At 29.4% G+C, this 13999-nt stretch overlaps 1 protein-coding gene and 1 non-coding gene across 3 annotated transcripts in view; one reads left to right on the top strand and one right to left on the bottom strand.

Moving 5' to 3' along the window:
• Positions 1-13999, bottom strand: part of Evi5 (ecotropic viral integration site 5) — a 517609-nt gene that overhangs the window by 235790 nt on the left and 267820 nt on the right. The window lies entirely within an intron of this gene.
• On the top strand, positions 855-927 carry TRNAR-ACG (transfer RNA arginine (anticodon ACG)). The gene has a single exon. It is a non-coding gene; the product is annotated as a tRNA-Arg (tRNA).

Here is a 13999-nt window from a genome sequence, read left to right as displayed (position 1 = left end):
TCAATAAAAAAAAAGATTTTTATACAAACTTTAATTCTGCTGTTATTTATATGATGTACCTCAAAAAATAAAACTACATTAAAACATTGCTTAAAATTAAAATTCAGTATTATTATTCAGATAAACTGAATATACGTACAATTAAATTCTACATTTAACTTTTTTTATATCAAATTACATAATAAAAATTCAGTTTTTCGCAAGAAGACTAACTTTTCATAATTCTACTTAATGTAATTTTTTTTTACTTATTAAAATATACTTTCTGTATATAAAAAAAAAATTAAATTATAACCGTTAATTTGATAAAATAATTAAAAATAACGAGTAGACCCTACAAACCAGTATCAAGTTTCAACTCGGTCACTACTGAGACTCACTACATATGCGCGTATGAAAAATACACCACTACACAGTCAACATAAACTCAAAATGTTATGTTGTGCGTTGTCTACCTTAAATTGAGCGTAACTCAAGAACTACTCGACCGATCTTCAACAAATTTTCACATGCACAACATCAGATACACTAGCATAGCATATCTAAATTTCAATGAAATTGATTAAGTATCTTTTGAAATTTTCGAGCCTTATATATATAACGAAATTATATTTTAAGTGAATGGTTTTTTCGTACTCCAAATATCTCAAAATATAAAGAAAACCCAATTCCACCGTGCGACCGAAAGTAATACAGTACTTTCTTCCAGTCGGTAAAAAAAAAAATTATGTATAAAACGATTTACGACCTAAAGGTAATCGTTTCCTAGGATCAACACTAAATACTTATAACGAACTTAATAATTTAATACAGAGCTAATATAAAAAGCGAAATAAATTGTTACCCTTACAACTGGCCCTGTGGCGCAACGGATAACGCGTCTGACTACGAATCAGAAGATTCCAGGTTCGAATCCTGGCAGGGTCAATGTAACTTTTTTTATATTATAGTGTGAAAAATGAATTTTGAAAAATTCATTTTTCCACCGCATAAAAATTAATTAAAATTTCCTACTATATTCCACGAAACAAAAAAAAAAAAAAAGACTCGAATGGGTGTGTAATAAATCAAATATAAATCCTCATATGAACACTGAACGAAAAATTATGTAATTATTGAAGTAAATATAAGTGAACTTGCTCACTCATACTAACATCTTTCTGTAATGACACATCATGCACGGTAAAAAGCATGCAAGCGTACAGCTTCTTTAATGTTTATGTCAATCAATTCATCTAAAATTTTCCATAAATTTCTATGGTAAATAAGAATAATACCCTTTTCTGTATCATTTAATATTTAATTTAATATAGATTCAATAAAAAAAAAGGCGAGACAATCTATCAGTGTCTACAAATCTTGAAATTATAGTCAGTCAATTGTTATTTCGGGTAGGAGGTTTAACAGCACGATTTATACTTCTATCTGGTAATCCCACATCCCACAAAACTCATGGGACTGGCGAGAATATTTCTCTAATCTGTTCGAGTGGCTCTTTGGTATCTGGAAGGAAAAAAAATTAACGCAGTGTATATAAACTTGTCGACATAGAAATTGTTAATCAAATTTGGCTTTTGTTTTAAATTTTGTTTTTTAAAGGCTTTCAACCATAAAAACCAATCCTTTAGGTGACGTTGATTTGTCCCGTTTTGAATACCTCAATGGGAAGATTGTCCCTTCTATGAATTACCTCCCCTACATTATTCTTAAATCTTTTCTCTCCATCATCTTCCAGCTTTTCCTTTTTTTAGGGGTCAATTTGAGTTCAGCACAAAGCCTACCTTGGAAAGCCGATCCTTTCTGGTAAATGAAAAAAAAAAAACATGACGTGAAACAAAAAAATTATGATTATTGCCTTTATCGAGTAAAGGCAATAATCATAATTAACACTCCTTACGTAGAGTCTTTCAAGTTGTTCTGTTTTACAGTCTTCCAAAAAATCTATCCCAAGTTTGCGGGAACCTGTTTCGGTCCTGCCTATGGAGATAACCGGTGGCGTATAAAGAGTTCAATGTGAGGGGGATAAGAGTCTTTATCTGGTAAAACTGAGCGTAGTAATACACACACACGCACGCACGTAAAACTTATAAACAACTAAAAAAAAATAGCTAATAAAATATACAGTTGAGTTTGGAAATTCGGAAAACAACATTTATCTATTCTACAAAAAAAATTCAGGAAGCACCGAGATTAGATAAAAACACTGCTAATATAATAATTTTTATAAACACTATTTTTTTAAATATTTTCAAACTAAAGAATTTGAAAATTAACAATCCAAAGTCAAACTTATTTTCGATATCATAAACCCACGTAAAATTATTCGTTTAGATATATCATTTTAAAATTTTTTGGACAATTAAATTAATTATTATATTCAGTATTTTTAATTCCTTGTACGAAGTACAGAAAATACTGTGATCGTGAAAAATTTCGGTTTTTAGATTTCAATGGAAATTCCATTTTGATCATCCCTGAATCCAATTCGAATAGTTTCGGCGTGATGTCTGTACGTAAGTATGTATTTCGCATAACTAAAAAACAATTAGCCATAGAATGTTGAAATTTTTGATTTAGGACTGTAGTAACATCTAGTTGTACACCTCCCCTTTTGATTTGAATCGATTGGACCAAAAGTGTCCAAAAAATCCCAAAATCCAAAAAAATTTGATTTTGTTTTTACTGCAGTATAGAAAAACTGCAGTAATAAGCCATCATCGAGAACTTTTCAACGATATATCATAATAAGTGGTACTTATTTTCATCGGTCATAAAATTATAGCCAAATAAAATTTTAATTAATGAATTATTTGGATCTTTCTTTATCTCCTTTTTATATTTAAATATATTGATTTATTAATAATTTATTAACCTCTGATTGTAAAAAATTCTTTACAATAAATAATAATTCAGTTATAACAATAAAAAAAAGTATGATAAAATGTCAGAAGTTATTAATGAAATAAAACTTTATGTACTTTTTCATTTTAGAAAAAATGTGTATATGTAATTTAATACAAGGAAATCATGTGGTGTCCACATCACATTTTTATTTTAACATATCATTTTCTTTCTCCAATATAACTTGCAAGAATTTTTGAAATTTAACTTAACCTATGTACGTCTAACTTGAAAGTTAGACCGATATAAGCAAAAGTCCAATCTAATTTTTTCTATCTGATCAAGATAAGAAATCCGGATAATTTTTTTACAACAAAAAAATGATCGAAAGATATCCTAAACAAACTTTTTTTTTTCAATATGAAAGCGTTTAATGTTCATTAAACGGTTTAATGTTTTAATTCTAGGTTCCTTGAAATTTTCATCATAACCGAGACATTCAAGATAATAATTCTTATTATTAATTATCCGGCGTTATTTTAATAAAAGAAAGAAGATATCTATATTCAAATAACATAATAAACCAAAAAGAGGATTGATACGGTAACTCCAAAACTGAAAACAAAAATTTCATTTTCCTGAACGAAGAATGCAAATCATGTGAATGCACCGTTCACGTGACACTCGTCATATATTCGTAAATTTATTATCAATCCATATGAAGTATGTATTTACATAAATAACAGGGGTAATATGATAAATTATATAGTGGGCGTAGCACGCGGCTTAATAAATAAAACAATGCGATTGTGTTATCATGTTACGACTATTAATAGGAAGTGGAAGTTCCACCCATAGCCGATTGGCGGTTCAACCCACCACTATATGTATATATTTTCCTACATTAGTTACAAATATCAGTATCTATAAAATGATTTAATATATAAGCCTGATCGAACCTTGAATCAAAGCTTCATATGTAGGTAATATACTTTTTTATTTTAAAAATAAATAAATAATTTCATCTAGAAGAATCTGGGGTGAAATTTTTCAGAGGTTATTATATAATTCTCAGATTCCTACGGACAAAAAAAAGAGTTTATTTAGTAAATAATTTATCAAAAAGAAGTTGAATTGCTCAATAAATGAGTTGCAGAAACATGCAATTTTTTTTTGGAAACATCAAAAAACGAAATATAGAATTAAAGACGATTCCAGTAATCAACCAAACAAATACCTTGCATCATTAAGGAAACATTTTAACAAAAACCTTCTGTAGGATAGTAATTAAGGAGAAAATTTTAACAAGTTACATGTGAGCATTTTTTTTTACGTAACTTTTACAAAAGTTTCCAGGAGACAGGTAGGGATTAAATAAAATGAAAATTTAAAAAAATGAAGTAAAAGGTTTTCGAAATGTTAACCGAGGCATAAATAAATAACAGCTGATTTCCTGAAAAGCTGGGTTATTTACCTAGTAAAAGTATTACATTCACAAGTATACTATCAAAGAAATACATACGTATTCAGTATATCAAAACGAATATGAAACATTTTTAAACAAAATTTATAACTCCTTTGCGACAGTTATTTGGAAACAAACCGATAACCGAAATATCGTCAGATGAAAAACATCAAAACTGAATAGAAAAATTAGAGATTATTAGGCATTTAATAGGGTCGGGCTATGGATATCAAACGGGCGTAAAGTGAAGTTGAACAATACAAAAAAGGATAATTTTTCATCATATTTTTGAAAATAAATTTTTTGAAATAAATTTAAGAACTAAAAACCAATGGAAAAAATCAACCTCAACTTTATGGATATTCTATGAAGCAAGGAATTAAGTTTCAAATCATCGGCAAATAACGCGATTAATATATACAGGTTAATTAATTTAAATATCTAGTTTCTGAAATTAAATGAGGAATGAAATCTGAAAGACCGACACATTTCCTAAAACGATGGTATGATCAGGAATTTTGAGAAAAAATGGATATCCTGATAGCGATAATTAGCATAATTAGAAAACACGTGATTTTTCATCAACATTTCTTCTCCAATTAAATTGGAAAAAAAATTGAAACTTCTTTTCATGGATTCCTGACCGAACTTACTAAGACCTTAGATAAAAAAAAAAAAAAAAAAAATTGAGATAAAAAAATGGTATAACTGCAAAAAAAATGCGTAGAAAAGAGTAAAACCAAGCGCACATGCCTATATATACATCAGAAATCACGGATTACATTTATAAAAAAATTGTTAAAATATTTTATATTAAAATAGATAATGAAAAAAATACAAGAGAAAGAATGCGAGAGAAAAAAAACAATTACCGTAAGAAATCGATGAGAAATAGATGGTCAACACATAGGTACAAGGTAGGGTAAATGCGTGATAGAATACCATTTCTCAACAATCAAACGATGACGTTAGTACACAATGTTGCAGCTAGTATACTATTGAGCTTGGGAAAATAAATATTACAATTTATAGTACACGCCGTAATGGGAACTAGATACGATGTTTTGAAGTATAATCTGACTACACGTAAAATGAAATATTATGCATAAAAAAATTTATTCATCCTGGTCTGAAGCGAAATAATTTCCTAGATAAGTATGTAATTATGCAAACTGTTTATATAAAATATTTTTTTTAATTCAAAAATGAATACGAATTCTACGTGTTACGATCTAAAAAATTAATATAAATATAAATATTATTACACCTGCCGATCTCCGTGGTGAGAGTCCTGGTAGCGCTTTCAGCTTTCACCCCGTCATCAGAATATAAAACTAATATACACCAACTCGTAAGTCATCTAAGTAAGGCATTTAGGTCGTTTTAATCAAAATATTACAAGTAAAATATATTTTATCCCTTACAAAGTAGAAGCAACGTATAAATACATTGTTTCATAATAGAAACAATCTTATTTCGCTCACTCTTTCTGAATCGGAGCTCGCTTTCTAACCTTATAACTGCCGACTGATTTTTGGTACAGATTAGAAATAACTCTTATCTTCCTATATTAAAATCGAATTTTCTCAAAATTTTTTAAATAATTTATTGCGTTCTACATATATAAAATGATGTTAGAATGCAATCGGTATAAAATCCGAAAAAATGGCAACTATTAAAATAGAATGTTTAGCGTTATCGCTAAACGTCCTTTGGAAAAACAAAAGAAATAAATAACGAATACTACGAGCTGAAATAAATAGTAAATATACGAAAATTTAATTCAAATCATATCTTTTAATCTATATTTAAATTAATACATTTTCAATAATAATAACATACATAAATGCCAACTAATGAAAGAAGTTAAAAGATTTCAAGGACGCTTATCTTCTACCATATTCAAAAGACAGTACTTTCTAATAAAAATAAATAATAACATAAAATATACACTTTGAATATCCAGTCCGATAAATGAACCGTCAACATTTTAATCCATAAAATACGAGAAATTGACTATTAAAATGACTATTACCATTTTAAAAGTATAAAATAAACACCACTTCATCATATTCGATTTATACAATTCTTATAACTGAAAAGTATGAAATCAATTTCGATTAACTCTATTTATCAAATGAAGTGGTATAATTAACAGGAATAAAGGAAAGTTCGAATTATATACAATATTGGCCGCTATTCGAAAGTAGTCAAAGGAAGATATTACAATATGTAATACAAAAATATACATTACTATCATAACCATGCACTGTATATCTGAATTAACAAAAAATTACGAAGAAAAAATCACCATATCCTGGTTATTCGTGATATCATTATGTAGATGCACATGCGAAAAAATAACATGGGAAATTGATAAGTGATAGGAAGAAACGAGATGCGAACAAAAAAAAACACAAAACCTAAAAACATTTCCGGAAATATGTGTATATTATACAATAAAAATTAATACGATGATAATTAAATTACAGGCCCGCCATATTATGAAATTATCATCAACAAACATAAAGTAAATTTCTTCCTGTTATAACATTTCTCTCCTTTCTTTAAAATTGTCGATTCAAAATAAAAAATAATACACAGCGAAAGTACATGGTGCTGGAGTGAATAAGTATCATTTTTAATTATACACATATAAATGCGCGCGCGGGCGAGCGAGAGATGTAAACACAGATCAGTAGGAAACGGTACGACTAAGAATTAACATTATATAATTAGATTAGACCAATTACAAACACATTTTATCCATTTTTCAAAAAATTACTAGAATTAACGTTCATCAGTCAATATTTCAACGAAAATGCTATCAAAACTGGAGTCAAATGAATCTGTATGAAAATTCGGCTGTAGAAGAATACTAAGTTGAATTGTCTAAAAATCATTACACTTTTTTAATCACCAAACACAAATTAATAAACAAAATACTGTAAATTGTACAGCATATAAAGTCGAAATAATATCTTTGTAATGTAGGGCATAAGAAAAACAAGATTCAGAAGTATGATAATCATCTTACTAATAAAAACGTATATCTAAGTAAATTCAAAGACGCATTCTTTCAGTAATTTTCTAAAATTGTCCTCTTATTTTTAAGTTTTTGGAAAATGAATTGGATTGTTCGACTAATATTTGGTGGGTTTAAACATAGAAACTTCAGTCGTTACATTGTGGACAACCAGACAGGAAATAAATAGTACCTGAAAACATCAACAGGTACCAAGCAGCTCTCCTACGTATGTCCAAAAAAATTCAGTGGCTACACAGATCTCGATTTCCTTAATAAGGACCTAAAACTGATCGACCCTTAGCATATATAGTAACCAAAATGAGGAAGAAGAAATGCAAGGATAAAGAAAATGAATGGGGAGTGAAAAAGACGATCTAACGCTGGATAATTCGCGCAGTACAAAACAGATCTATCCAAAAGAACTCAACATCCCTTCTAGCCTGTAAACCCTTTAAAGTATTTTTTTTTTTTACATTTGATGACATCACCACAAATAAAGCTTGAAGCCGTGCGTGAGATATGGAAATGTAGCGTATGAAAAAATGCCATGCCTGACCGGGATTCGAACCCAGGACCTCCGGGTGAAAGGCCGAGACGCTACCACGGATGCCGGCGAGTTTATTTATTATTTTATTTTATTTATTATAATCTAATCTGGCACGTACAATTTTTTAATAAACTTAACCGTTCACTTTAAAGAAAAAAAAAATTCGTTGAAATAAAAATTTTGCTTGTAACAAATTTTATCATATACATCTGTTTATAATTGTATGAACATTTCCATAATTTGAACAGATTTTCATTTTTTGGCAGGAAATATATCAAAAGAAAAATAATAGAAACCAGACTAAAAATATTATATTCAAGTTTCACGAAATGAACAATGATAATTATTCCAAATTCAGACCTTTCATTGAAAAACAAACAATACATTTTATTTCCTCTTAAACACGAAAGTAAATATATATATATATATATTAAACATTCAAAATTTTATTTAAAAATCTATATAAATTTTTTGTATGAATATTTTTTTTTGTCTTCAGTCATTTGACTGGTTTGATGCACCTCTCCAAGATTCCCTATCTAGTGCTAGTCGTTTCATTTTGGTGTACCCTCTACATCCTACATCCCTAACAATTTGTTTTACATATTCCAAATGTTACTTGCCTGAACAATTTTTCCCCTAAAGCGATTATTCCAGGATGCCTTAATATGTGGCCTACAAATCTGTCTCTTCTTTTAACTATACTTTTCCAAATGCTTCTTTCTTTATCTATTTGCCGCAACACCTCTTCATTTGTCACTTTATCCACCCATCTGATTTTTAACATTCTCCTATAGCACCACATTTCAAAAGCTTCCAATCTTTTCTTCTCAGATACTCCGATCGTCCAAGTTTCACTTCCATATAAAGCGACGCTCCAAATAAATACTTTCAAAAATCTTTTCCTGACGTTTAAATTAATTTTTTATGTAAACAAATTATATTAATGACTGAAAGCTGTTTTGCTTGTGCTATTCGGCATTTTATATCGCTCCTGCTTCGTCCACCGTTAGTAATTCTACTTCCCAAATAACAAAATTCTTCCATAATCTTTTCTCTTCCCATTTTCACATTCAGCGATCCATCTTGGTTATTTCTACTACATTTCATTACTTTCGTTTTGTTCTTGTTTATTTTCATGCGGTATTTCTTGCGTAGGACTTCATCCATGCCGTTCATTGTTTTTTCTAAATCCTTTTTACTCTCAACTAGAATTATTATATCATTAGCAAATCGCAGCATCTTTATCTTTTCACCTTGTACTGTTACCCCGGATCTAAATTGTTCTTTAACATCATTATCGGACTCCCTTTCTTATTATGGCTTCTTTCTTATGGTCTTCAATACTATAAATATACAAAACACTAAACTAAATACTCGTATATATAAATATATATATATTTTTTAAAAGAAATATATTTATTTTGTCTAAAACACCATACTACATTTCATAAAACAGATGACGTGATTTTTTAGAAGAAAAAGCACTGGGTATTCAATAAATAATTTAAAAATCAGAATACATACTCGTTAGATAATATGAAATGAAATTGGAAATTAAAAAAATAAAATAATGAAGATAAGAGATGTAAGACAATGAGTGTCTATACAAAACAAGGAATAATTGAACAAATAAAACAAAACAAGTACTTAAGTATTACGTTTGCAGAAGATTGCTAAAATAAAAACTACAACAATAAGGAAGCGTTTTCAAATGTTTTAAATTTGAACAGCAATTCTAGTGTGGATGTAAAATACGGGCACAAAACAAAACAAGAAAAGTAAAAATGAAACACAAAATACATTTGAAATCTAAGGATGGAGAAAACTGGGGAAGATTAATCGACAGAAAAAAAGAGGAAATAAAGACAGTGAATGAGAACAAAAACTTAATCAGAACAAAATAGAGAAGGCTGCACTATCAGAGGAGAAAGATTGATTAAATTTGCTAGAAGAATCAGTCAAAAGTGAAAAAAAAAATCTGATGCGGATACCACATGATTTCCTTGTACGCCTATTAAATTACATACACACATTTTATTTAAATGAAATGTACCTAAAATTTTATTTCAATAATAACTTCCAATATTTTTTCATTTTTGTTTTGTTACTACTGAATTATTTTTTATTGTAAAACGTTTTTGTACAATCGGAGATTAATATTATTAATAAATCAATATATTTAACTTAAAAAAAATTTCGAAAAAAAGGAAATGAAGGTGAATTCGAATCCATGTGCGTTTCCCTTCTAATATCAAATTATCGTATTTTATTAATTAAAAAGTTTATTTGGCTATAACTCTGAAACCAATGAAAATAATTACCACTTACGATATATCGTTGAAAAGCTCTCAATGAGGGTTTATTACTGCAGTTAAGAGAAAGTCCAAAATCCAAATTTTTTATATTTTGGGCTTTTTTGGACACTTTTGGTCCAGTCGATTGCAATCAAAACGGGAGGTGCACAACTAGATATTACAACAGTCCTAAATCCAAACTTTCAACATCCTACGGCTAATCGTTTTTGAGTTATGCGAGATACATACGCACGTACGTCACGCCGAAACTAGTCAAAATGGATTCAGGGATGGTCAAAATGAATATTTCCTTATAATTACTTCGTACAAGTAAGTAAAAATGGATGGAAAAGGTTAAAAATAATACATAATCGATAAAGAAATTAAGATATCAACAACATTAAAGCTTAATTTCACTTATATTTCCACTTCTGGACATAGAAGTGTACAGTGACAGAGATTGGTCAGATAATAGGATCCTGAACGTGAAAAAATATTTCAAATCATTAATAACAATAATTAAAGGAACAAATAATCGATAAACAATGAAGAAATGTGAACGAAAGAAAAGTAATTAAAATTAGAATATTTATTAAAAATCAAAAAGACAACTTTATAAATTCAGCTGACTGAAACGAAACTATTTTCTTAAACTTAATTCCGTTAACGTTTTGAATGTAAAATGTGAAGTGTAATCCGCAGTATTGAAATGTAACTAACAAAGGATGTTATTACATACGATGGGCAACAGAACAAATTAATTAAAATTTAAGCGCTAACGTAGAATTCAAATATTTACTATAGCAGATATACGATGTAGAAATATTTGTCGTTACATAAAAGTACCTTGGATTTTGTGCGGTTTTATTTAAAGGAGGATTATACAGTTTTATCTGGATAACAACACAAAAAAAATCTATCTGACGTTTCGCCAGCTGAGTTGAAACGATGTAAACAGAAAGAGATACATTTGTTATCCTATTTTACATATCTAAAAACTTTATTGATTGTCAAGCATCTAAAGAACCTAAGTTACAACTGATTTCGTTCGCTTGCTCGGAGAGTAAAGATGTTTAATATACTGCCGATTCCTATGGCATACTTAATGAATGTGTCACTTATCTGTATAAGTTTCTTCATTTTGGAAAGCTCAGAAAGGTGATATGTAACTGTAAATCTGACTCTGTGAAAAAGGCAATAGGAAATACGACACACACCTCACATTCCATAGTAACCGTGGCACTGGCTCCTTTTTATTTTTGAGAGAACGGCTGGGTCACTTTCAAGAGTGACCTGTTAGTCATGTCAGATCACCTTCTACAACCCTTATCCTGTAGGAAGGGCGATTTAGTTAACTCACGCAGTGTATGTTTACGAGGAAGTCGTTTATCGATTTACCTGAGGGGGACCTCAATTACTAAATATTTTAACAACAAAATTTTACCGAAAAATTTCAAAAACATCACGAAGTATATAGAATAGTAATTTCGGAATTATCGTACACGAACAAACTATCGACCATCAGGTAAAAATATTTATTAAAACATTTTTAACCTAACTGCCATAAAAATTTGACAAAGTTATAAAGAACTACAAAAAACACACAAAACATTATAATATACATAGCTTAATTATAGTATTGTAGTAAACTTACAAGATATACGGTAAGGTTAAATCGATTATCATAAATGTGCTATTAGGAAATCTATCTCCGACGTACCTGGAAACAAACAATACACTACAAATATTATTAATATCAATATCATGCCCTAAACATAATAGGCTACAATTAGTCATAACAAATAACAGAGAATATCGATCGATTATCGCTAAATCAATGCTATTAAAACTAATTATTTCAAAACACACATACAGACCATTTTCAGAGCAACCTGAACTAAGAAAATCAGGATCAAAATAATGAAAAATAATCAATTATACCATGAATACTGAGCCCGAATAAACGCCTGTCCTTAATTTTTTCATATCGCCTAAGCCTAACTCGGATATGGACACTCAAACCTATAAAAAAAACCAGACAACATAGTCGTAGGAAAGTCCTACAACTGTGGGTTGTTTTCTGATGCACTGCTTACACACACAACTGAATTTAAAATATTTATAATTTTATTTAATTTTAATATTTTTTCGAGTATTTGATTCAATGATTCTAAATAAAGCGCACACGCATACCGTATTTCACTCGCGCTGGTGTGGTGGTACTAGCGGCGATAGTCGGTACTAACTAATGTAATTTCACAACTTAAATACAACAAATATAGCTCGTTCGGTCATCAGACTGCTGTAGCCGCGAGGCTTCACGTACCAGGTACCGAATCGACCGAGCGATCGAGTTCGATAACTAGCCAGACCGAGCTACTTTTTTACACTTTTTATGTTATTCGGTTATTTAATTCTACGTTCACCTGTAGACGACTACAGCAACATTTTTTGGGGTGGTGTGCGATTTTGCTAATTTTTTTTGTTGCAAATATTGTTATTTTTCTATCTTTAAAAAATGTGCTTAAGAAAAATATGACCTTAATTAGGCGAAATCTAGAGATACTGAAGGCGACCTTGCTCCACAGCCTCACCCCTTGATCTTTTATGTTGCAAATTTAATCTTATCAATGCCCCATATATACAAGTAATCTGAGCGAGTTTGGTCAAAATCAGTCCAGTAGTTCTGGAGATATTAGATGATTTAGAGGCCAACACCGAGCGATAACACGCACGCACGCACACGAATAACATCCGGAAAATTTCCATCCGTTTTTTTTTGGGGGGGTTTCTTAGGTGTCAAAATGTCAAGATCCGGTGAAAACCACAAATGCCAAATTGAACCGATTACAATTCTTTCCCTTCCAGAGCTATAGCGATATCTAGGTTGGAAAATTAAAAAAATATATAGCGAGGTAATTATGATCGTCTTCGAAAACAAATTCATCGATCGATTCCAAATCAAATCATTCGATTTATCACGAAATCTGGAAGACTTAAAAGAAAAATATATTTAAAAAAAAATCAATTATCACTTGAAGTTAAACGATTTGTTTCTTCTTTCGTGATGTCTACTGGAGTCAGTATTTGTATTGTTTTCTGCGATTTAGTTATAATCTGTTTCTAAAATAGTACGCTGGCTATACTTTTTCGGATTCTACTTTAGAAAAAATATCTACTCTACAAAAAATATCCTTAGGAAAAATGGCAATTTCTCCTACATTCTCCCCTGTCCACCACTTTGTTATTTTTATATAAAAATTTATACCCCTAGTTCGGATAGACTAATCACATTAATATTTGGTAAGCGTCTAGGTAATAAAATTTTAAAATTGGCAAAAAATCTGGACTTAAATACCTTCGAAAATTACAAAATGGCGGCCATGTTTATTTTTTAATCAGTTATATCTCCATAAATATTAGTTTTATCAAAATTTATGTTATTTTGCTAAAATATTAAGCCTTTTATTTTGAACAAAATGACATTTTATATTTTTAAATCGGTTAACAAATAGTACAGTTATAGCAGAAAATTGATGTTATTTTGTGTCATAATTATTAGATTTGTTATTATGAGAAAATTATTACTAATTATATTAATTTATAATACTAGAATTAACAATAAATAAAAACAATTAATATCTCACCGAATTTATCGTAAAGTGGAGGACATGAAAACAGACACGTAATTACATCAATTTTCTGCCATAACTAGACTATTTGTTAACCGATTTAAAAATAAAATGCTATTTTGTTCAAAATTAAAGGCTTAATATTTTAACAAAACATATATTTAGATAAAAATAAGATTTATGGAGATA

The sequence above is a fragment of the Lycorma delicatula genome, chromosome 8 (genome assembly GCF_047948215.1).
Source record: "Lycorma delicatula isolate Av1 chromosome 8, ASM4794821v1, whole genome shotgun sequence".
Lineage (NCBI taxonomy): Eukaryota > Metazoa > Arthropoda > Insecta > Hemiptera > Fulgoridae > Lycorma > Lycorma delicatula.
This window is presented reverse-complemented; position numbering and strand designations above follow the sequence as displayed.